At 41.3% G+C, this 22298-nt stretch overlaps 1 long non-coding RNA gene across 1 annotated transcript in view; it reads right to left on the bottom strand.

Moving 5' to 3' along the window:
• LOC106732604 (uncharacterized) overlaps positions 1–22298 on the bottom strand; it is a 200753-nt gene that overhangs the window by 69901 nt on the left and 108554 nt on the right. The window contains exon 3 of the long non-coding RNA XR_016349466.1: positions 5436–5553. This is a non-coding gene — a long non-coding RNA (uncharacterized LOC106732604). The remainder of the gene's footprint in view (positions 1–5435; positions 5554–22298) is intronic.

Raw genomic sequence — 22298 nt, 5'->3', positions numbered from 1 at the left:
ACTCGGCACCACGGAGCCAGAGCCACCCCTGGGCACTCTGGTGCTTCTTTTGTATCTTTAGCTGCAAGCCTGGAAGCAAGTGCTGGAGACTGCCTGGCACCATATGTAGCAGCCCATATGCACCAGACCACCCTGGGGGCCGTGGACGAGCAGTGCCTGGATGCCAGCATGCCCCGCTGCATCTGGCACCTGGACACCAGCAGCGACTGGTGGGACTATATTGTCCTGGAGCACTAGGGAGACCAAGAGTGGACCCAGAACTTCAGGATGAAGAAGGACACCTTCATCGAGCTCTGTGAGTGGCTCGCCCCTGCTCTGCGGCAGCGGGACACAGACATGGGGCCTGCCATTCCCCTCCAAAGCATGTGGCCATCACCCTCTGGAAGCTCTCCATGCCGGATAGCTACCAATCCATCAGCAACCAGTTCAGTGTGGGTAAATCCACCGTCGGAGCAGTGCTCATGCAGCTATGGCAGTCTCCGGCCATTGTGCCTAGGGGTGTGGCAGGGTAAGGAGTGGATGGGCTGCCCCAGGGAAAAGGGGGGGGATGTGGTGCAAGTCCCCTCCATAGGAGGGTTTGTTCTGTCCCAGCCGCACTTCGGATGGCCCGCAGTGGCCAAGATTGTGGGGGGGGGGGCGGGAATTGCTCCTAGGGAGTGGGGGCGTGGGGCAGTGGTGGGGAAAGAGCACTGTTAACCATCCTGGCACCCCAGTGACTCTCGTGGTTTTGTGTGCCCCTCTGCAGGTGATCAAGGCCATCAATAGAGTGCTGCTCTGCAGAGTCATCCGCCGCACCAATGTGGACACAGTCATTGAGGGGTTTGGTGCCCTGGGCTTCCCCAACTGTGGCGGGGCAATTAACGGGACACACATCCCCATCCATGCCCCAGACCATCAGGCCTCCCTCTACATTAGCCGGAAGGGATACTTCTCGGTCATCCTGCAGGTCATGTCTGACCACCGGGGCCGCTTCCTGGACATCAACGTGGGCTGGTCTGGCAAAGCACATGACATGCGGGTGTACTGCAACTCCTCCGTGTGCCAAAGGCTGCCTGCCGGGACCTTCGTCCCCGACCGCCACATCAGGGTCGGGGACGAGAACATGCCTGTCTGTCTGGTGTAGGATGCGGCCTACCCACTAAAACCCTGGCTCATGAAGCCCTACACAGGACACCTCAACCCCTCCCGGAAGGCCTTTAATGCTAGGCTCAGCAGGGCCCGCATTGTGGTGGAGGGAGCCTTTGGCCGGCTGATGGCCAGATTTAGATGCCTCCTCACCCACCTCGATCTCTCCGAGAGGAATATTCCACACGTGGTAGAAGCGTGCTGTGTGCTGCACAATTTGTGAGAGTGGAAGGGGCAGGCTTTCCTGCCAGCCTGGATGGCAGAGGCCAACCACTTGGCTCGCCTGTACATGCAGCCCTGCACAGCTGCCAGCTGGGAGGCCCATCGGGGGGCTACCAGTATCCGGGAGGCCCTGCGGGAGAGCTTCCAGACAGAGGAGGAGTGAAGTCTCTCTGGCATGCCCCACTGGCACCTTGTGCCTTATTCTGCCCTCACATCCTTCCACGTACCCCTCCCTAGCCCCCCTTCCTGATGTCAAATAAAATACACGTATTTTCAAAAATATAAACTCTGTTTATTTAACAAAACTGGGGGAGGGTATGAAACTCTGGGGAGACTGGGGAAAGGAGGCAGGAAAGGGCTGGATCTAGCTGTCTGGCTCATCTTAGGGCCACTGTGTCAGGGGCAGTGACTGCTGGCTCTGGGCTGGCAGGACTGTAGCTGGCACATGCAGTGTGGCCAGAGGCTACCCCTTTAAGGGCTCTGGGGCTGGGGGAGGGGAGAGGACTTTTCCTGGTTTGGCCCAGAGTGGCCACCAGGACTCTCTGGGAAGGGCTTGAGGCCCCCTATTTCAAAAATAAGCATCTACACAGCACTTATTTCAAATTAGCTATTTCGAATTTGGCATTATTCCTTGTACAATGAGGTTTAACTAATTTGAATTAAGTGCCCCGCTATTTTGATTTTATTTTGAAATAGCAGTTTGCCTGTATAGACACTATTAAAGTTAATTCAAAATAACGGCTGTTATTTCGAAATAACTTTGATATGTAGACATACCCTAACAGAATACCAGTTTAAATTTATTATAAATATTTTGGATATTTTTCTACAATAACTGACTCCATACAAGTACAGCAGAGCAATCTCTATCATAAAAGTGCAATTTACAAATGTAGAATTATTTTAACATAACTGCACTCGACAACAAAACTTTAGAGTCTAAAAGTCCAGTCAGTCCTACTTCTTGTTCAGCCAATCACTAAAACAAGCAAGTTTGTTTCTGTTTATCAGAAATAATGCTACCTATTACTTATTTACATGTCACCTGGAAATGAAAGCAGGCATTTACATAGCAGCAGTGTAGCCAACATTGCAAAGTATTTATGTGCTATGTATACTAAACATTCATATACCTCTTCATGCTTCAACTTGTAGGTTCTAAAATTTTACACTATTTTGTTTTTTAAAACAATTCACTCGGCAGAAGATTGCCACTGCCGTGATAGATCTTCCAGAGTTCAATTTAGCCAGTCTAGTTAAGACCGGCTAAATTGAACTCAGAAGGTACCCTGACAGCATTCAGTGCTCCTGTTCTTGTGAGAAATAAGGGAAACCAATGGGAGCACTTGTTCCCATTGGCCTTTCGCTATAAAGACACCACCAAGTTCAGCTTAATGTAAGCCGACTCCACCTATGTATTCTATGAAACTGGAGTTGTGTGCCATAAGCTGAGCCTGCAGGGTCTAGTGTACACCTGGCCTCAGTTGAACTTTCATGATAAACTGGCTGCTCTGCAGTTCTTGTGTGAGGTCAATTGAAAAATACTATTTATCTTTTTAACAGTACAATGATTTGTAATAAAAATAATATAAGGTAAGCTTTATATACTTTGTATTCTTCATTGTAATACAAAACAATATATTTGAAAATGTAAAAATACATCAAAATATTTGAATATTTATTAAATAATTAGTATTCTATTGTAACAACTTGATTAAAACTGCAATTAATCACAACTATTTTTAATCTCGTGACTGATGTAATTTTTAAAACATTTGACAGCCCTGCAAATATGTACATTTCTGTTGCACTTGATCTGAATTAACAGAGGGAGAATGAAAGAACAAAAGAACAAAAGGCACATGTCAATTTTGAGCAAGAACTAATTTACGAACTAGATTATTTTTAACTGGATAGGACAGCAGCAGTTGAAATGACTACTACTGAAACCCAACCAAAAGCTTTTTTCAGTCTCTTTTGTCAAATCCTTGTCTATCTGTGGGAGATGCCCAGAGTTTTCTGTCTTGGACTCCCCTTTTCTTCATCCTTTACACTCACCCCATCTCTCATGTTGTTAAAAATTCATATTTATACTTCTCCTTCCCTAATGGTCTGTGTGACATACCATCTTGGATGGCCCCTCCACAGCTCAATGTCAACATGTCTAAAACTAAGCTAGTTATTTTTTCCTTTCTTCTTCATTTTCTCTGGCTGTTGACAGCACTACCTTTCTCCTATCTAGAATTCATAATCTTGGTATCTCCTTTGACTATTCCCTCTGCTCACCACAGATAGCTAGACAGTATATTTTGTCACTTCTTCCAAAAATACAACTTTTTCTCCCATCTCAATAGCTAAAGTATTCAACCATGCCTTGCCATCTCCAGGCCGGACCACTGTATTCTCCTTCTCTCAGGACTCATCACTGCCTTCTCATCAATTCAAAATGCTGCAACCAAAATTCTCTTTCTTGGCCATAAATTACATCATGTTGTTCCTTTCTCTGAACTGTTCAATTGACTTCTCCTGTCCACCAAATTTAATGAAAACATCTCATCCTCCTCTTCAAGTTTCTGCATATCTCAGTCCTAGCCTATACCACACCTGTTGTTTCCTACAACATTCCCACGTTGTCTCCTTCATTCCAGTAATATCTGCCTCTGCACCATTTTGTTTCCCTCTCTCACTAATGTCTTCATGCCTCCTTTTGTGCTGCCTTATCACACCACACTATCCCAGTCCGCAAACCTTTAATTTCTGTTCTTTCAAGTCCTTGCCAAAGGCTCACTTTTTCTGAAAATCCCACAAGTATGTGCAAAAGAAAAATAATAAATTAAGGAATTAAAAATATCTAATATAACCCCTTTCTTTGGATCACCCTGTGCAACTTGTCTTTCTGTGACCTTTTATAAACTAGACTTCTCCAGGGCAGATACTGCCTTGCTATCTGTGCTTTGCACAGAGTGCCAAGTATACTGTAATTACTTGACAAACAGTAACTCTGTTCCTCTCCCTACCCTTTAGTTGACCAGTGACAAAAGCATAACAGCATGACTTCTGTCTATCAGCTAAACAAAGCCCAGAAAACACAGCCAAGTATCCTGAAAAAATCTCCACTGCACTCTTGAACTGGAAATAATATACAGATATGGGAAGGGAGGACGTGTAAAAATACTGCCAATATAGAATCTGCATTCCCTCTTCTCCCCCAATCTTAACTACTTGGGAAGAAATGTGGTATCTTGTCTCTTCTCTTCCCCATTCTGGACATGGTTTCCACTATCCTGGAGGGTAGGATTATATATACCATCATACCTATTTGCTCAGCAATCTGTTTAAAGTGTGTATAACAAGGCTTTTCAGTGCTCATCTCATTCTGCATGGAGCAAGTACAATGAGCAGCATCCTCAAGCTAATGAGATACTTGGTGGAAGCTCATAAGGACCAAAATTAGGACAGCAAAGAGCCCGGTGAGATTTATAAGCCATAGGTTGAAGGTCACTGCTCAACAGGGCACACTGTCACCAATTACTCACTATCCATTTGCTATTTATACTTTCAGAAGTAAAGTGGTACTTACATATTAGTTCTCCGACAATCTTCATAAAGGATAGAAGTTCTATAATTCTTAGTCTTTAGCATTACTCTATCTCCCTGGTTTTGCAACTGTGTGTAATACTGACATTTCTTTCAAACTTATAAGGTGATTAATCTTCAGGTGATCTCAAGTTTGGTTTGAGCATAGGGAAACTAAACAAGCCAGTTGTCTTTTAACTTGTGAAACAACACTAATACTTTAAACTTTCATTCTCAGTTACAGGGAATAGTGGAATCCTAAAGCCAACATTTAGAATCAAAGCCTCAGCTATAAACCCATTCTCACTCAATTTCACTTGGTTAATTTTCCTCTTCACTCGTTAAATCAGGTCATTGTGGCTTCCTTATGCCACTGTCCATAACTAATAATAATCACTACCATATTTTTCTAGAAGTTAAGAATCCTCTTCCCAAAGAGGGATATTGTTCAAGTAACACACTTAACATGCCAAAACTACAGGGATTCTGATACATCAACACATCAAACTCACCTTAATGGTGGTAGCACTCTGAGAAAGCAAATCTCCAGTTACCTTCCCCCTAGATTTGTGACCGTGTGAGTGCAAAGGTTGCAGCCCAGGAAGATGTAGAAGGAATGGGATAACTCAGCTGTGAAAAAGAACAGAAAGAGGTATTGTTAACATGAGGTTCATTTGGTTTAAAGGCAAGTCGCATGCTCACTCTCTGAATCAATGGCCAGTATTCAATCACTGGACTGTGCTAGCTTGTTTTCAAATGTATAACTAGAAAAACATTTGTGGAGCCAAAAACACAATAAAGTTGACCCAACAGTGTGTGTGGTCCCCACAATGAGAAAACTCCAGCCCTGACCACTATAATCATCCTCTCTCACTGGGCTCTTAAAAGCCACATCACTGCCCTCTCATCAACTCAAAATGCTGCAACCAAGGGGATAATAGTTCAGCTGGGTGTTTAGTCTTGTATACAGTTCCAGCAGGTGTAATTCATGCCAAGTGGACTAGCATGAGCAATGTTGTCCTCTTGCTGTCTTGCCAGCCAAGCTAGAATGGTACTTATAACAACATCAAGGCTACGTCTACACTGGCATGATTTTCCAGAAATGCTTTTAACAGAAAAGTTTTCCGTTAAAAGCATTTTCGGAAAAGCGCGTCTAGATTGGCAGGAAGCTTTTCCGCAAAAGCACTTTTTGCGGAAAAGCGTCCGTGACCAATCTAGACGCGCTTTTTTGCGAAAAAGCCCCGATCGCCATTTTCGCGATCGGGGCTTTTTTGCGGAAAACAAATCTCTGCTGTCTACACTGGCCCTTTTGCGCAAAAGTTTTTCGGAAAAAGACTTTTGCCCGAATGGGAGCAGCATAGTATTTCCGCAAAAGCACTGACAATCTTACATGAGATCGTCAGTGCTTTTGCGGAAATTCAAGCGGCCAGTGTAGACAGCTGACAAGTTTTTCCACAAAAGCAGATGATTTTGCGGAAAAACTTGCTAGTCTAGACACAGCCCAATACTTTTTCTGAGGAGGAAAATTCCATTCCACTCCATCTGCAAGTCCAATACACAGATGTTCCCGCTACTACCACACACACAGAGACACAGACAAAACATTGAACTCCCAGGGCAGAAAGCCTTGTCTCTCTCATTACTTTTGAAATCAGTGACAGTTCTGTTTAATTATTATTATTGTTATTTATTTGTATAGCACTGCAGTATGAGACCTGTCTTACAGGTATTTATAAAGAAACAATAACTCCCTGCCCCCACAGACTGACAGTCCACAGAGGCATCCACCCTGACAGGTCTGTGGTAAAAAGCCTTGTGTTTGTTCTTGTAAAGGTTATCTGTGAGAGAGCTTCTGCACCATTAATGTTTACAGAATAAAAGAATAATTAAATAAATCAATCATACCCTTGCTTTCTACATCTCATTTTGCTTATTCTATGACGAAAATTCAAAATGCATTTAACCTGAATTCAATAAACAAGGGATTGATGCACTGTCTCCGAAGACCTTAAACTTGGAGGAAAGAGCATGTGTTATTTCAAACTAAATGAAGCATGAAAAGTTTAGTTCGGTGGTGATCTCTCAATAGAATCTTATACAGCTGACATTTTCCATAGAGTAATAAACAGTCACTGAAATGAGTTTGTATTCAGACACACTTGGCTCAGCAAGCTGTGGTTTAGCCCCATAGGTAAGCTCAGGTCTGAGGTGGGTTAATATAAAATACTCCTTGACGACTTCTTGCGGTAGCTGAAATCTTATGCTTGGTGAACCCGTAAGAAAGTTCAGATCCAATTCTTCCATAATCCCTGAAGCTGGAACAGGCCTGGTCAATCAGTGCCCTGCTTCATCAATCCTGTGTGGCTGATCGGTATGAGTTTCACTAAGAAAACAGAGTAAGGGAGTCCTGAGACACACAGACATAACATAAATAAAAAAATACATTTACGTTTCCAACTGTCCACACATTCTCAAGCAAGTTGCACCTATGTTATATTACTCAGCATGTGGTTTCAATTGTAACAACAATGCATATTTGTTCAAATACATGCTGGCTGCTAACTACACTACTAGCTGTGTTTAAATATGGCATGGCCTATGACTGACTCCTTTTCAGGGTTCAAGTGTCTGGCATGCGCTTGCTATGTTATGGTCAATATAATCTTATAGATTACCCAAGCAACAGAACTAGATTCTTTGATGTCATGAAGTCTTGTGTATATATAGTATATATACATTTTCGTATATACCTGTAGGGTGGAAGAGGGGGTAAGGAACAAGCAAGTCTGGTGTCCTTGTAGCACTTTCCAGCATTTGTCATTCTCCTTTAATTTGGATTTACTTGAAACTGTCTTTCCCATAAAGGACTAAATAACAATATTCCCCTATACTCAAAAGACTAAGTTGACTACCTTTAAACTGGGGTTGACAAGGAGACTTTTCTTCTTTTGTACCACTGACATTTCATTTATCTGCAGGAAAGCTGAGGACTAATGTTACACTACAGAATTTCACAGCAGTACTTGATAGTACTTAGTATTTATCAAAATATTTGTGTTCATAGCTTTCTGTGTTCCAGGCTCATGGATTTATAGTGTGGCCCATATTTCCTGCATCCTCAGAGTGGGCAGATAAAAGCGTTAATAGAAACAAAGATCTTTGATGAAGCATACCCTATTTTACAATTGCCATAGATTATTTAACCACAAAAAGGGGCTGTATCCGTCAGTCTACTGGAAAAAGACATTGACATGCATCCTGGATGTCCTTTAGTCTTCTTTTGAGACATTTTGCTTTTTAATTTTTAATTTAGATAGGACTGGTCATGCTGTATATTAATGCTGCCTGTCTCTTCCCAATATTAGACATGTCCCTTTCTCTTCTTGGTATCTGACTTAGGATGACTATTTAAAAATTTTCAATCTAAGTGTCACAATCACTTCCAGGTACAATGTGTTCTTTTTGCAAAATGATCTTTGAAATGTTTGAGTACATCCATGCTTTGGAGCTGGCACTTAAAACGTGACAGGGAGGGATGTGGCCTTTGTGTTAGAGACGTGCCCAAGAAAACCCACCCTAATTTGCCAAAACCTTTTAAAAAAAAATCTCAATTTGCACATGCTCTGTACAGATTTCTTAGAGTTCCCCAACTAAAATGGTACATAATTGTGTAATGAAAGACTGCTTTGATAATGCATATACATGAAGAGGCCAAATTTACATTACAGAGGTAACCTTCATTCTGACATTTCCTAACTTATGAACGCTTTGCTTTGCAACCTTAATAATGTTCTTTTAATGTAGCATTCAGTTTGTACTTAAACAAATAGAGAAGACTAGCCATTCAGGATACATTTGTTTCTTTTGCTCCTGAAAACAATCTTCAAATACATCATTCTCCTATCCATGGGACACACACAAAAACCCATTTCACAAAAAGCTCCCAGCATCATAAGAATTGTAATGAATGAGGCTATTAAAAACAGCAGGAAAAACAAAACAAAAAGCCAAAAAGCTATTTAAATATTTTACATCCATCTCCACTATAAAATATGCCATCCTGTTCCTCCTACCCTTCAAGCTATGGGCATCATCTGGCCATGTCAATGAAGCCACATTTTGCAACTATACCCAAGACTTTCATAGTGCCACTTAGGTCACAGAAAAATATGGCCCCAAGCATAAAGTAAAATATAGATCAAATCTTTCCAATGAAAGCCCCAAAAAGAATAGCTTTAATGGTTTATCCATCCCCAAAGAATGTTATCTCCACAGCAAAGTCAAGTGTTTTCTATAGACATCAGTATACAAGACCTTATCAAAATGTGAGCTCTTTGTTTGCTAGAATATCTGTCTTCAGCTGAAAGACTGAAAACCTGCATTATGATGAAACCCTGAGAGCATCCTCACAATCACTCTGGGTGGAGAAAGTAGAATTTGTTTAGCATTAGATTTCCACAGAAATTCCTCAGTTTACATTTCCTAATTCAGTTTGTCTGCTTTCAAAATGAACTCTTCAGCCTTTGAGAGTTTACAAGCATTCTTGCCAAAATAACAAAAACCCAAGACAGTGTGGAAAAGGACAAGGACTAAATTACATTATTACTATAATTTGGTAGACATGTTTGTATTAACATGTATTGTATAACTTGGTAGACTAGACATGTTTGTAGTACATATCACCACAATATGGAAGAAGACAGGTCTGTGGTGGCTGTTATCACTGTTTTCTGTCACAGTTCATTGGGTACACATACTGAATGTAGGAGCTGGGAATTAATATTTTATAATCAGAGGAACACGCTAAAGGTGAGTAACTGATAGGAATAGATGTGGTATGAGAGAGACTGCTTCATTGCTTTGGAAAGTTGAGAATAGTAGCCATTCACTTAGTACATCTAGAAGTAGGGTGATTTATTGAAGGACTGAGCATTTTAAATAAACCAGAGTTCTGCCCCATCATACTCTCTATCTAGCTGGTTTCTTATATACCATACCCCTTATCACAGTATCAGAGCTTCCATGAGAGCTATTTACTCAGCACTTTTGAAAAATCAGTCCATTATTTAAGTGGCCAAATAAATACTTAGAAACCTCATTCTATTTTTTTTTAATATCCTGGCCTAGACATCTAAACAGAAAAAGGCAGAGTGGGAAAAGTACGCATGGGATCAACAAGTAAGGATGCAAAAGTCATCTTGGAGAAAAACAGTCAGTGACATTTTAAAATGGAGACAGATGGCTAGGGATAGATATCAAAGTAAGCAAGTCCCACATGTTCATGAATACCCCAGAAAGGAGTAATTGCTGGATGATATAAGAGGAAAGGATCATAGGTAGTCACTCAACCAATTGATCTAGTGCTAGCAGATTGAAAGGTATCCAAGTGGAGTAAGAAGGAGCTAGGAATGCATGGAAGAAGCACACACAGGACCCGAGTGAGATAAAGGGAGAAGACCTCACATCACAGAAGAAGTTTCCCCAGCCAACATTCCATTTAGTGTTGATGGGCCCTGTAGGCAGAGAGAGAAAGAGAGAGCCTCCTACAGCAAATGGGGTGGAGGTGAAGGGTGAAGGAAGGAAGGAACCAAAAAAGTGTGTGGGTGTGAACCTGGAGGATATCTGAGAATAAAAACACCTCTACTTTCACCTAATGAAAATCACTCCACAACAAAGATGTTGGAGCAGTGGCAAATTAATTTTGCATATGCGCAGCATAAGCATGTGTAGGACACATTTCATTACATAAAAAAATTACACACAAAAGATCTGCTAAAAGCCTCAGGTCAGGCGCTGACAGCTAAACTTCACAGTTACACATTATAGGCCAAATTCAGCTTTCTGTTATACCCACATACCCCAATGAGGTTTGTGTGGGTCTATCAAATGGCTGGATTTGGCCCATAAAGCATATAGAGCTAAATATATATATTCCCTACTTCCTAAGGCTGGATGATTGGGAAGTGGATGCTTACATTCTCTCAGCTCTCCCACTTCACAGATTAGGCATTTGCTAAAAGCAAATATTTTGATTTATCCATTTGCTTATTGTTCTAATCTGTGGGTATTTCTTTTCCTATGCACAGTGCCAATGATGAAATAAGTGTTTTAACCCCTTCATTGTAAAAGCCTACCTGGAGTTAGACTGGTGGTATCCTATTTCTTCTGTCAACACCATCTAGCAAGAGTGTTAGCAATTTCCCCACGCTAGAATGGAGGTGTGAGACTTTTAGATGAACTTTGCTCTTTTTTCCCTTCCTATCCAGTTTCTGGGAGATTGTGTGATGGGTTCATTTCCCTTCTTCAGCCCAACCAAACAAAAGTTAGAAGTCAGCACTTATGGTCAGCCATGTCCGGCCAAGGCAGTAATGAAACAAAAAGCCTAACCACACATACTTGCTTCACTTGGTAGCAGAAAATTTATCAGACACGTAGTGTTCAGCCTATACAGTATAATAGCTGAGGGTTTGTCTCAGGATGAGATTTAGTTAATAAATTATCTGTTAGTTTTAGTTATTCTGCATGTCAGGTCTTAGTTCTGCATTTCATTGTTCACGTGGTTACAGATGTTGGCATATTTTTTGTCATTGTCTTTTCACCTCCTTAGCATTGATTTAAGAGTTGTTATTCTCAGCTAATAGAAAGTGTGAGAAAATCAAATCCATCTGTTTCTGCCCAAAAAAAAGGAAATGGAAGAATGGAATCAACAGAAAAATTTACTTGCTAAAAACCACTTATACACACCACAGAGGATTCTGCTAATAAAACCCATGCTCAGACACCATGATCAAAGTAAACAAACTGCCTTCCTGGTTACAAATCTACATCACCAGTCAGTTTTGCAAGATGGTCAGTTGCCTTTGGTCAATTGCCACTTAACTGGTTTGAGAAGTATTTCATATCTATCCACCATAAGCTTTCATTTTCTGAATAGCATTCTCAAATCAGTTCAGTGGCAGAAAAATATTAACAATGAATCAGAGGTAACCTCTATATATATTTTAGAAATGTGTATCTGCTCCTCTCTCTGGGTATGTCTACACTACCCCGCTAGTTCGAACTAGCGGGGTAATGTATGCATACCGAACGTGCAAATGCAGCCCGGGATTTGAATTTACCGGGCTTCATTTGCATAGCCGGCCAGCGCCATTTTTAAATGCCGGCTTGTTCGAACCCCGTGCCGCGCGGCTACACGCGGCACGGGCTAGATAGTTCGAACTAGCAAGATAGAACGAGGCGTACAGACAGTTCGGAATGGTTTGCTAGTTCGAACTACCTAGCCCGTGCCGCGTGTAGCCGCGCGGCACGGGGTTCGAACAAGCCGGCATTTAAAAATGGCGCCGGCCGGCTTATGCAAATGAAGCCCGGGAAATTCAAATCCCGGGCTTCATTTGCACGTTCGGTATGCATACATTACCCCGCTAGTTCGAACTAGCGGGGTAGTGTAGACATACCCTCCGTGAGTCTGTTTGTTCAAGAACTCCTCCAAAATGGTAAGAGCTAGGACCACCAAATGTGATACACAGCTTCCTCTTCTCCTAACTTAAAGCAAGGTGAGGGTTTGGTTTTGCCAGGATAATGGGAAGTGCCTGGAATGATATTGTTTTCCATAACACGGAATGGGAGGGAGCTGTTCAGAGGGACGCTATACTGCAGGGTGACCACTGCAGTCACTCTACCAAGAGATGACCAGCTGAGGCTGGAGCATGCCATCTTGCTGGCCACTGGACAGGGTACATGGCTCCTCTACCCCAAACACTACCCTCCCAGCCCTTGGCCAGAGCGGGGAAGAGGGAGAAAGCCCCACCGGACATGAGGGCAGAGAAGACGGCCCCTGCCAGATGCGAGGGTAGGGGAGAAAAGGCTCCTGCCAGAGGTGAGGTGAGGGAGAGAAGGCCCCTACCTGGGATGGGGAAGAAAAGGCTGAAGTGAAAAGTTTTGGTCTAAAAAATGTTATTTTTCACCCAACATCCAGCAGACTTCAGTATAGTGATTCAAGAATCTGAGGTCTTTTAGTTTTAAAGAGACACTCATTCCAGGATTCAGCAATGGCCTCTCTTACACATTGAGAAAAATTCCTTTCCCATCACACTTCAAATTAGATTGGGCACGCCAGATAATCTAATGTGACACCCAGCTCCTTCTCTTTTCACAGTGGATCAGAATCTCCCCTTTCCCCCACCTCTTTCATATTCATCTAATAAATAAGAATCATGGAACCATAGTTCATTAATAGTCTTCTAATAGAATGGTTCTCTCTTTAGATGGAAACATGAAAAGATGATTTTCTCTTATTTGCTACAAAAACATAAAAAGTATTCCCTCTCTGATCATAACTATTTGGGTGTTTTTAACCTGAAAGCCAACTGAAAGAACATTCTAGGTAATTGGAGAGTATCCCTGTCCCAAAAGGAAGTGTTGGATATAAATCCTGTGAATGCAAAAACATTCTTCAGTTGTATAAAATTTGTCATTGGCAGTAAAAAAGTTTATTTAGTTCAGTCTACTATTTCAGAGGAAATGTGTTTAAATTATGACTCAAGACTAAAGATTCACCTCATCGAAAACCAGTGGAACATTTCTAATGATGGCGCAATCCGAAACCAACGACATTATAGACACCAACACTACCAGACCTGTGAAATTTCCATTGCTGCAGGTGATTTGCAGAAAACACCTTGCTGTGCTAAAAGACAGAGTGAGCTATCGTCTCTGAAGAAAATATACTTAATTACATACTAAACTATATTATGGGGTGGTATTTTTTCTATACGTCTTTTCAATCAAACTGTGACTGAAGTTTTAGGAGTATTTTTAGTGTTTAAACTATTGATTTCTTCGATAATTATAAATAAAAGAAGCTCTGTCTGAAGTTCTGTGTTTCCAGAGGACTTGGGAGATATTATGAGTGAACCAGCTCCCTCTACAAGCAGTTCACTGAGAAAGTTGCACCTTTATGGTACTTTATTGTCAGTATATATTTGATAAAAATCTTTTGTCAAATGTACTTTCCAACAATTGGATTTTCTTGATTTCAGTCTTAAACCATAAATCAGGGGGTTGGCATGCTATAAATGGCATGCATGCTATAAGTGGCACGCAAGATGATTTTTAGTGGCATGCGTAATGAACTGGCTCCCCTCGTTCCCCCCACTCCCACCCCCTCCACCCACAACTGGGAGCCCATGCTGGTGACCAGCATCGTGCACCCCACAAGATTGGAACCAGCACTGGCTTCCTGCAGTGGGAGAAGCCCCGAGGCTGTGCACCAGTTCCAGCTTGTGGGGAAGCACATTTCTCCTCCCCTCCCCACAGGAAAAGCTGGAGTGGAGCCCAGGGCAGGAGACCAAGCAGGGCACGCGTTGGAGAGAGCCTCTCACCCCCTCTCAGGAGAGCTGCGCAGCCCAGGCGGAGGGTTAAATCTTGATACACCACTTCAGAAAGTTCACCAACCCCTACCATAAATCATGATTACAATGTTACAATGGCCATGTGATAGTTAACTCATAGACATATCTTCTATTCTAAGCCTCTCTTGTCAATCACACATACAGTAACTTTTTTTTAAAAGTTTATTTTAGATTCATACTCTCATTCTCAAATCAAGGTTAAATCTAGGCATTTTGCTAGAGTGGGGCAATCATGTGAAAATTCTCAGATGCAAATTTCTCTTCCAATCCCTTTGAAAAATTAAAATTACAGTACAAAATTCCTAAAATACTCAACTGTGCTGCCAATCAGCTAGCTCAAGCACCAACATCCCAAAACTTCTTTCACAGAGAAGAGCTGCGACTGCATGCAATGGCACAGCTAAAAGACTATCCAATTCTCGTTACCTGGGGGGACTTTTTTTAAGAGATTTATGTGACTTCTGTTTGAAAAGATTAAAAATATATGGTGCACATAGTCAGGGTCAAAAATTAGCCCTAGAAACTTGCTCTTAAAAATTTTACATTTACACCAGTTTTCATGTATTCACACTTAACGTACAGATATGGATAGGCATCTGATTACTGTGATTCTAATAATCTGACGTGCACAAACTTGGGTTCAACAGATGTACACACACACATACTGTGTGAGCATGGCTTCCAAAGCTTTTTCCAAGCATGTTATGTTTTTGGAATTATATAGTGCATTCAAGCATTCTCTTTGGCCAACAGAAAGAATCAGTCACCTGCTGTTCACAATACTTGGTAACACCCAAATAATCTATGAGTGCATTACAGAATACCAAAAAGAAACAGTCTTAGAACAGGGAGGCCTTAGAAAATATATGGAAAGTGTAATGCTGGCAAAACTCTGTTAACAGTAAGTGCACTTCTCTCCTTACAGCAGCTATGGGTGGTCCTTCCAAAAAAAATCTGGCTGCTAGCTAACTGGCAAACTCAAAACCAAATATCTACCATCATGTGTGAGAGGAGTGAAACACTCCAGTCTCCAGAAGCCATTAGAACTTTGCAGAATTTCCAGCACTAGTAAGACTTCCCATCTCACACCTACTTTGTTAGCCCTCCTCACTTAGTATGACTTAACTTGGCACTGGAGATAGTCACAGTTAAAATAAGCATTTTGGGCAATCAAATATACTGTCCAGTCTGTATATATCACTTCAAGAACTCTCACTGCATTACTTACATATCCCTGTGCAATGGTTAGGGAGGTGGAAGCTGTGGGTACAATCACAAGATGTATACCAACCAAAACAATAAGTGTTCCTTTTGTTCACAACTAATACAGATAGACACTGTATGTATTTTCACATACAAAGCACTCATCAGTTCAATCAAAGCTTTTGGCTATTGCGAGAGATTAAATACACAAAGTTAATCATATATTTTATTTTTAAAAGAACTGATTTTAAAAAGAATCTGTAGATAAGCTCTCTCCATTATCCACCCAAAATATCAAGTAATATTGATCTCTGACTCCCCTGTCAAAATCAATTTATCCCCCAATCCAATCAATCCCTTTCATTCCTGCTTATAGCAAACATCCTTTCAGACCTCCTTCTAGGTTTCTGTCCCTCATATAGATGGCACATTGTGGGAAATGTTTGCTTTAGCATTTGCCATTAGGATTCTGGGATGAGGTATCGGGTGACAGGCTTTCATCTGGATATAATTTATTCATTATATCAGTACTTTATATTAAAGAAACAGCACCAGTGTGAAAATATGAAGGGAAAACACATTTGGGCTATTGAGTAACCTGGAAATTATTAAAGTTAAAAGCTCCTGGGTTAGAGGGGGCAGCATCATGCTATAATAATAATAATATGTTAATGTTTCAGTCACGTAACCTCTGTGGGTCTCTGTAACACCTGTGATGGAACTGAGTTTTGCACCATTACAATGCTAACGAACAAACAGAATAGTCAGTGTAAGTGCTTGAATTTGTTCATGTGCCTTAGTTTTATTAGCTAATAAAACACTTCCTGGCATAAATATAATCAAGATTTCATATACTACTACTCTATGTCAATTTCTAGCAAATTCTTCTTTTTTATTTCATTATTTTCTATTCTCCTGCTCCTGAGGTTTTCGTCAATACAGCTCCTGCTTAAGAGGTGGTTGAAGCCCCTGCAGTGAGATGGAGATTGTGAGAGTGCATATCAGTTACCATATTATCTGCCATTAAAAAGAGAATTCTGCTTGTGAATTTAACTCTTAAAAGTACCTCTGTCTACAATCTCATTCCCCATTTTCTCTTTACAGCAGACTATGTACCATTCACAGTACTGTTTTCCTATTCCTTGACAAGGCAGTCCATCAATATGCCCCTCTCAGCTTTATCCCTCAAAATTGACACCCTCCTCCCCTTTGCTCCTGAACAGTATTATTGACTTGCAATGATGAATAGTTCTATAGCTATTGCTGTTCAAAGTTGCATGCTCCATGTAGCTTCTGCAATGTAACTGAGATTGACATCTGGGAAAGCATTTTCCTTATTTGCTGTCAACACTCCTCCTTTCCCCCAGAGATGGAGAAGCCCATCAGACAGGACTGGGGTGCAAAATTCAGATATTTAGCCAAACTTCCCAAAAGTTTGTGGTGGATGGTTTTGGATCAGCAGTTTGATTTGGCCTTGCCTCTAAGGCTACGTCTAATCTGTGGAGCTATTTCAAGATACCTCCAGTATCTTAAGAGCAAGCCCATTATATTAAAATATAATGGGCTTGCTAGTCCAACGTCCCTGTAAACCTCATTGCACTAGGGTAAAAAACGTTTTGGAATAGTGCCTTATTTTGAAATGACCTCGAAACAAGTTATGCAATTTGCATAGTGCAAATTGCATAGCCTATTTCGAGGTAAGAGTGCTGTGTAGATGCACCATAAAGGTGTTATTCACTGTATTATTTTCTCCTGGTGTGACGGGGCGGGACCCGCATACCCTATAGAAGCGGGCCCACCCCTCACTGACCCCACGATCGCCCTTTCACTTATGGGCGGAGGTAGCCGCCAAGCAATGGGCTTATGGGCATGTAGCCAAGGGGCGGGGCCGCCGGGGGTGGCGACGGTCAACGGCGCTGACGTCAGATGCCACAGACATGACCGCAGAACCTTTAAATGGCGCGGCGAAGGGCAAGGAGGGGGGGAGAGGGAAAAGGGCGGAGAGCTAGCAGAGAAGGGAGAGAAGCATAAAAAGAACAGAGACGAACAGAGGCAGGGTGGAAGCAGCCCAGGGCAGGGCGAGGAGCCAGCACACCGGTGAGTTTAGGGTCTTCACCCCTCCAGTGGGACAGGTCCGTGCGACTCTGTCCTAGGGCCCTGGGCTGGGGTCCAGGAGTGAGAGTGGGCCCGGACTCCCCACCCCCTACTTCTGTCGCTGTAAGTGCACCAACGCAGAGAAAAGGGAGGCAGACTTAGGACGTAGGGGAAAAAGGAGAGAGGGGGCGAGGCAAAACCCCCACACCTGGGGAAAGTGATTAAAACATCAAGGTTTTTCCTATGCCTTTTAGGAAACAATAAGCAAGACATAGAACTAATTACAAATCTAAAGAGGGAGAGGAATCGGTGGAGTCTCTTGTGATTGGAGAGAGCAGCATGGCTAATGGTGAAATCAACTGGCACTATAAGTAGAAGGTAGTACATGCCAATTTACACTGCTTACTTGTTGGAATCTAGGAACAACTGTAAAATGACACGGCACGCAATATAGAATTCATTAGCTATTTTCTTCTAACTGCAGCAAATCTAAAATCTTCTAACTCATGATTGATGCCAAAAATGAGTCATTGTTTTCTATGGATTATCACACAGAAATGTCTGAAATGCTACAGCTGAATGAAGTAGTAGGAAATAAGCAGTTTCAGGGATCCAATGTAGTTAAAAGAGATAATTCTTCCAAAATAATATGTAAACAATATTAAGAATTAAGGAACAAGTTAAGAAAGGTTTCATACTCAAATATCCTTCTGGGATGCCTGGCACAGTTGGGTATTGGAGGCACTGTTTTGCAGTGGTTTCAGTCCTACCTGTCGGGACACTTTCAGAAGGTGGAGCTAGGGGGCTGCTATTCGACCCCATGGTGACTGTGCTATGGGGTCCTGCAAGGTTCCATCTTTTCCCCTATGCTGTTTAATATCTACATGAAGCCGCTGGGAGAGGTCATAAGAAGTTTTGGAGGACGGTGCCATCAATATGCAGATGACACCCAACTCTATTTCCCTGTGACATTAGAACCAGATGTGGCGGTGACTGATCTAAATCGGTGTCTGGAGGCAGTGACGGTTTGGATGAAGTCAAATAAGCTGAAGTTGAACCCAGATAAGACAGAGGTCCTGTGTGTCAGGAGGCAATCTGTACAGCAATGTGGCATGGCACCTGTTCTAGATGGGGTTACTCTCCCCCTGAAAGAACTGGTATGCAGCTTGGGAGTCCTCCAGGACCCTTTTTTAACATTTGAAAATCAGATTTCTTCAGTGGCCAGAAGTGCCTATGGGCAACTTCATTTGATCCGCCAGCTGTGACCCTTACTGAACAAGCATGACTTGGCCACAGTGATCCATGTTCTTGTTACATCCCGATTGGTTTACTGTAATGCACTTTATGTGGGGTTGCCTCTAAAGAGCCTTCCGAAAATTAAACTGGTCCAGAATGCGGCTGCTCGAGTTTTAACTAATACTAGTTATACAGAGTACATTATGCCAGTGCTTCGGCAGCTGCACTGGCTTCTGGTATGTTTCTGGGCACAATTTAAGGTTTTAGTTATGACCTATAAAGCCTTAAATGAGTTGGGTCCGGGGTATCTGAAGGACCGTCTTCTCCCATATGAACCTGCCCGAGGATTGAGGTCAGCTGGGGAGGTTTTGCTTCGTGTTCCCCCACTTATGGAGATAAGATTAACATCTACATGGAACAGGGCATTCTCAGCTTTTGCTCCCAGGCTGTGGAATTCTCTTCCTCAAGATATCCGCATGGCACCAACGCTAGCGTTGTTTCGGTGTCAGGATAACCACCCTTTTTATTCGTGCTTTTATGCATGTTTGAGTATGTGTGTGTGTTCCTCCTCTCTATGGCTGTGTCTACACTGGGCCACTTATTCCGGAAAATCAGCCGCTTTTCCGGAATAAGCTGCGAGCTGTCTACACTGGCCCTTGAATTTCCGGAAAAGCAACGACGTTGAACTGTACAAAATCAGCCGCTATTCCAGAAAAACTATTTTGCTCCCGCTCGGGCATAAGTCCTTATTCCGGAACACTGTTCCGGAAAAGGGCCAGTGTAGACAGCCCAGTAGTCTTTTCCGGAAAAAAGCCCCGATCGCAAAAATGACGATCGGGGCTCTTTTCCGGAAAAGAGCGTCTACATTGGCCACAGATGCTTTTCCAGAAAAAGGGCTTTTCCGGAAAAGCAGCCTGCCAATGTAGACGCTCTTTTTCCAGAAATACTTATAACGAAAACTATTCTGTTTTAAGCATTTCCGGAAATTCATGCCAGTGTAGACACAGCCTATATGTTTTTAGCTGGTTACGTCCCTCTGGGGTCTTATATTTTACATTTATTATATATATATATATATATATATATATATTTGTATTGTGGTTTTATTGTAAGCCACCTTGAATATTTTAAATAGAAAGGTGGGATATTGTAATTGATATTGTAATTAATTAATTAATTGATACTCATCTCAAAAAAAGGATAGAAAATCAGTTACTTCAGACTCTTAAAAAAAACTCATTCAGTATCAAAATTGATTTTGGTCTAGTAAAGTGAAGAGCGGAACAGAAATACATTTGACATTTCTGCAACAGCAGACATTTTTTATGCCATCCTCTTCACCAAAATAGCCGAGCAAGATAATACTCAAACAAGAGAACTTAATCAATGTCAATAAATGTGTATAGGGAAGAATGCATTACTACTTTAAATACTATTGATTTGAGATATGAAAATAAAGTTACAGGTTGGGCCTTCCTGGTTCAGCACCCTTAGACCTGACTGGTCCTGGATAAGGGATTTTTCTGGACTTTCTGCTGCCGGCCTTCCACAAGGACTCTTTGGTCCTGCAGCATCCATGCCGGACCATGGATGTTGACAGACCAGAGAGTCCCGATCTGGAGAGTTTTAACCTATACAGAGTATTTGTCAAAATTGCTAAGGAAATCAACCAAAAGTGGAGAGGGATGACAAGAAATAGGAGAAGGATGCCTTTGACATTTATTTGAACACCACAAATAATATGAAAAAGATAATGGAACTTTTCAGGTCAGAAGTTGTCTATACTTCTGTAATAATGTGTTAAACACACTATTTAAACCACATTGAGGTAGAAAGAGTAACTGCCACAGTTCTAAAGCACATGGTGGAAGCTAATAAATTCTTCCACAAACATGATCTGTCTGAAGCATAGTTAATAAGTCAACTGACAGATTAAAAAATTAATGACAGCATCGTCAGAGTCCGTGTGGAAATCTGGGTTGATATAATTAAAAACAAGACCTGGAGCCACAAATGGATAAAACAAACAAAAAACAATCCAAAGACATTAAGGAACTTAAATTGTTTCAATATGATTTGTGGGTGCATCTTTGAGAATCAGAAGACTTTTTTTAATATGAATTTAGATTTAAATTTATGACATGTTTGATTATTTTGGTCCTAACTTCTCCACCTTGATTTCCCATTTGTAAAATGAGAATATATCATTAGATCTGTGTGAAATTAATAAATTTTGTTTCATGGAATCACAAAAAAGTTTGGTGCTTAGTTTCATGAACTTTCATACACCCATAATTTATATTTATTCAAATTTTGATAAAGTAGCTAATTTTTTCATAGAAATATGAATTTTCACATTTTTTACATGACTGCAGTATTTATAGAAAAGATTAGTCCATTTTGGTTCAGATATACCACCATTTCCTACATCAATTCAGCTTGCATAGCACTACTTTTAACAAAAATGGGAATATTTTCATATATGCAACAACTACGAAAAAATGTGGACATTCAATATTACTCTATATTCACTTAAATATTTTACACGGTAAGATCAATATTTGTAACAGTAATCTCTAGAGCTCTGCAAATCCACAGATACCTGCTTTATATCTGTGGGTATCCGCATCTGTGGCTTTGTGGATATGCATGGGGATACAAATTTTGTATCTAGAGCCTTGCAAATTTGTGCATTTCTACTTTTATCCCGTTATCCTCATCCTCGGATATCCATGAATCATTTTTGCGGCTATGGATGCACATGTGGCTGCAAATTTTGTATCCACACAGGGCTTTAGTATTCTCTGTGTCTCGTTAGTACATTATACCAGGCAGCAAAATCAAAAAATCATCAACTCAGAGGGGGGAAAAGCTATAGCCATGAAGACATTGCATCTCACATAATCTTTTTTTTTTAATGAGCAAAACAGGCTGTGCAGAGAGCAGACTCTATAAACAGACGTGACCTACCTACAAACTGACAGCTGTAAAATAATGCTATGAAACAGAAGAAATCCCACTTCACAAAAATCATTTTTCCCCCTCAAACTCACTAATTAATAGTTCTATTCATTTGCACTTTTAAAGCATTTAGTAAATTTGGTCATTTTTTGAAAGTTATTTAAATGTCAACATTTTATTGATTTATAAAAATTCCTTGAGTAGGATTCAAACGTACTGTTATTTTTCCTTCCTTTTGCACATATGTTTAAATAATTATGTAAAAGGATTCCTAACTATGTCTTCAGTTCTTTCAGAGGATGACGCATTTAATTCATTTTCACAAGGCATGGTATTGCTTAGCTTTAACTGAACATTACTTTTATATATTTAATGTGGACTATGACCAGCATACACCAGTCCTGGGACTAAATGACTCTTTGCTAATTATGTCAGCAGACAGAAACAAAATATGGGTGTGGGGGAGAAAGG

Source organism: Pelodiscus sinensis, chromosome 4 (assembly GCF_052426305.1).
Source record: "Pelodiscus sinensis isolate ZL-2025 chromosome 4, ASM5242630v1, whole genome shotgun sequence".
NCBI lineage: Eukaryota > Metazoa > Chordata > Testudines > Trionychidae > Pelodiscus > Pelodiscus sinensis.
Note: the sequence above shows the minus strand (reverse complement) of the source record. Positions and strands in the feature narration are given on the sequence as shown.